The sequence below is a fragment of the Colobus angolensis genome, unplaced genomic scaffold (genome assembly GCF_000951035.1).
Source record: "Colobus angolensis palliatus isolate OR3802 unplaced genomic scaffold, Cang.pa_1.0 Scaffold51, whole genome shotgun sequence".
NCBI lineage: Eukaryota > Metazoa > Chordata > Mammalia > Primates > Cercopithecidae > Colobus > Colobus angolensis.
Window position 1 is genome coordinate 3,304,199 of NW_012118599.1, and position 3,438 is coordinate 3,307,636.

Genomic DNA, 3,438 nt, shown 5'->3' on the forward strand with positions numbered 1-3,438 from the left:
TGTTATATTTTAACCATAAACTTCTAGTTGTCAGAAGATTTGGGGTAAAGACAACTTAGGAAGAAAACAGCATAACCACGTTGACCTGAAATGAACCCATCTGAATATCATTTCTATTGTGTAAGCAGTTACACCCGGGAATGCCATGGACCAGACTGGGTAGTCCTCTAGGAATGATGAGGGCTGATGGCTGCTGTGTGAGGGTGGTGTCCTCACAGCAATCATGTTGGAATGTCCCCATTCCTCTGACACGCCACCAAATGTAGCTGGAATGGTGAACGCTACTGTGGTTCTCAATCCATGCCACACGTTCACATCAATCAGGGAACTTTCAGATGTCCAGCTCTCTCTCTACCTCCCTGTTCTGATTCGATGTTTGAAAACTCCCTAGGTTATTTTACAGTGCAGTCAGGGTTGAGGCCTACTGAGTTATACACTGGTGATATTTCACAGAGGAAACCTAAGATGCCAGCTAGGGACGCAGGCAACGTTGTTTTCTTTTAGCACCAGGGAAATAATTGAGACTTCTACTTTAATATTATGTAACTTTTTTTTTTTTTGAGATTACAGTCTACACCTCAGTTTTGTTTGTTTGTTTTGATATGGAATCTTGCTTTGTCACTCAGACTGGAGTGTGGTGGCATTATCTTGGCTTAATGCAACCTCCACCTCCTGGGTTCAAATGATTCTCCTACCTCAGCCTCCTGAGTAGCTAGGCTTGCAGGCCTGTGCCACCAAGGCTAACTTTTGCATGTTTTAGTAGAGACAGGGTTTCACCGTGTTATCCAGGCTGGTCTTGAACTCCTGACCTCAAGTGATCCACCAGCCTTGGCCTCCCAAAGTGTTGAGATTACAGGCGTAAGCCACCGTGCCTGACCTTATGTAATTTTTTAACTTGCAATTCAACGCCTGAAATAGTTCGCAGGTAAAACATGTTATCACAAAGAAAACAATATGAAAGTAGAAATGAGTATATAGAGGGTACACAATGTTGCAAGATGTTCATTTTTACCTTTTTCATTAGTCACTTTGTAATTTGTAAAGGGTTCCCCTCAGATAGGCATTGGAAAGCCCCTCCCTTTGGTCTCTCCCTTCAGAATCCTCTGGGTGCCTTTCTGCCCTTCCTTGAGAGTCCCAGCCTCATCACTGAATAACAGAGATAGATTTACCGGCTCTAGAGGCTCCCTCCTGGCTTCATCCTGGACTCTGGATGGCATCCTCTGCTGTGCTTTCTTACGAAGGACGTATGCTGACGGTTAGCAGTTTGGAATTCCTCATCTTAGAGCATCTACGAGGGCTGGGCACTGTGACTCACGCCTGTAATCCCAGCACTTAGGGAGGACGAGGCGGGCAGATCACCCGAGGCCAGGAGTTCGAGACCAGCCTGGTCAACATGGTGAAACCCAGTCTCTACTAAAGTAAATACAAAAATTAGCTGAGCATGGTAGTGCATGCCTGTAGTCTCAGCTACTCGGGAGGCTGAGGCAGGAGAATTGCTTGAACCCGGGAGGCAGAGGTTGCAGTGAGCCGAGATCATGCACCACTCCACTCCAGTCTGGGTGACAGAGCGAGACTCCAACAAAAAAAAAAAAAAAAGGCATCCACAAGACTGACAACCCTTACTGCTGGTACCACTCACCTCCAATTATTACGCTGACATATTACTTAATTTTGTCATTGTAGTTTGTCTTTCCAAATAGCTCCTCTCCATCGGGAGACAGTGCGATGGGAGGGTGGAGAAAGATGTAAGAGGAGGTGGAGGTGGGGGTGGGGGTGGTGAATCTGGCCCAGCCACATCTTTTTTTTCAGCTCGCCAGGGTTGCTGAATGGGAGGCTAACCTCAAAGGGGCTGCATTCCGAAAGAGTTACTCCTAAGTGGTGTACGGTATACAGCAAGATTTTCTGTATTTCGGGGGCACTTTGACTCAAACTAGAGTTCAAGAAAGCCGCTGACCATTCAAGTTGATCCTCTTCTGGTCAAGAGGCTGCTGCGAGGGAGAACTCTGGCAAGAAACAGGAAACTGGAGGCCGAGAAATGGTGAGGGCTGGAGGATTCAATACTGGCAACCCCTTGCGGCCGGAAGGCAGGGGATCCGCTGCTCTGACACACTCGTGCCGCTAGAGGACAGCGCAGGGCAGAGCAGCAGCTCAAGTGCACCACTTAGGGAGCGCAGGATTTCAGCAGCTCGAGGAGTCACAGGGAAGCCATTCATAAAACAAGCATAGAATAAATTATCCAGCAAGGAAGGTTGCTTTGAAATATGACCAGGAAAAGAGTAGATACTAAAAGGTAACAATTGCTTTAATAACTTTGAGTAATGAGACTTTTTATTTATTTATTTGTTTTTTTTCCAGAGTCTCGCTCTGTCTCCCAGGCTGGAGTGCAGTGGCACGATCTCGGCTCACTGCAACCTCCACCTCCCGGGTCCAAGCGATTCTTGATTCTCCTGCCTGAGCCTCCCATGTAGCTGGGACTATAGGCCCGCGTCACCTCGCCCAGCTAGTTTAATTTTTGTATTTTTAGTAGAAACAGGGTTTCACCATATTAGCCAGGCTGGTCTTAAACTCTTGACCTCAAGTGATCCGCCCGCCTCGGCCTCCCAAAATACTGGAATTACAGGCGTGAGTCACCACGCCCAGCTGAGTAATGAGACTTTTCTGCAGTGAACATGGAAATAGGCTGCTTCAGAGGTAAGGAGAGAAGGGAATTTTGAGATTATTTGAAACAGTGATTTATCTCAGTACAGACAAGGCACATGTCCACTTCAGGGATATAAAATGAGCTAATCAGGGGCTACAGTGGCCCTCCTAAGTCTCATGAAACACTTCCAAAAACTTCCATGCTTTCCCTAATTTTGTGCAGCAAACAATAAGAGACACTTAGGGACAGGGATTTGGTTCAAGTGAGAACTAGCCCAAGAAACCAACTACACGTAGACAACACAGACAGCATCTCCAAGAATGATAGACAGTACTCAACCTCCATCGTTTCATTTTGATGGAAACAGAGTGAGTTTAAGGAAGGCTTCTGGTGAGCACATGTTTTATATTTCTATTTCATGATGCTGGTATTTTTATCAGTCTTTGTGGAATATATTTCTCCCCTAAATGCAGACAGAATCAAAAGCAAGAAAATTGGATTCTAACTCTCAAAGACTTTCCAGAGTCCTGAAGAAGCTGGAAAGTGATTCAGTCAGGTTCCTAACAGGAAGCAGATGGCATGCCCAAGTTAGGATCTTTCTGGGATGGTTTATTTACCAACGCATGGGCAAGATGCAAGGGACGCTCATGAGATGGTGCAGAAAGTAGCTTAGAGCTTTAGCAGCAGAGCTTTTACTACACCTGAATCTGAGGAAGGTGAGCGAGTACTCATGGGGTTTCTGAAGAGAGAGTCGTGGAGGGAAGGCCAACTTGTAAGGACAGTGATCTTAGGTTGCA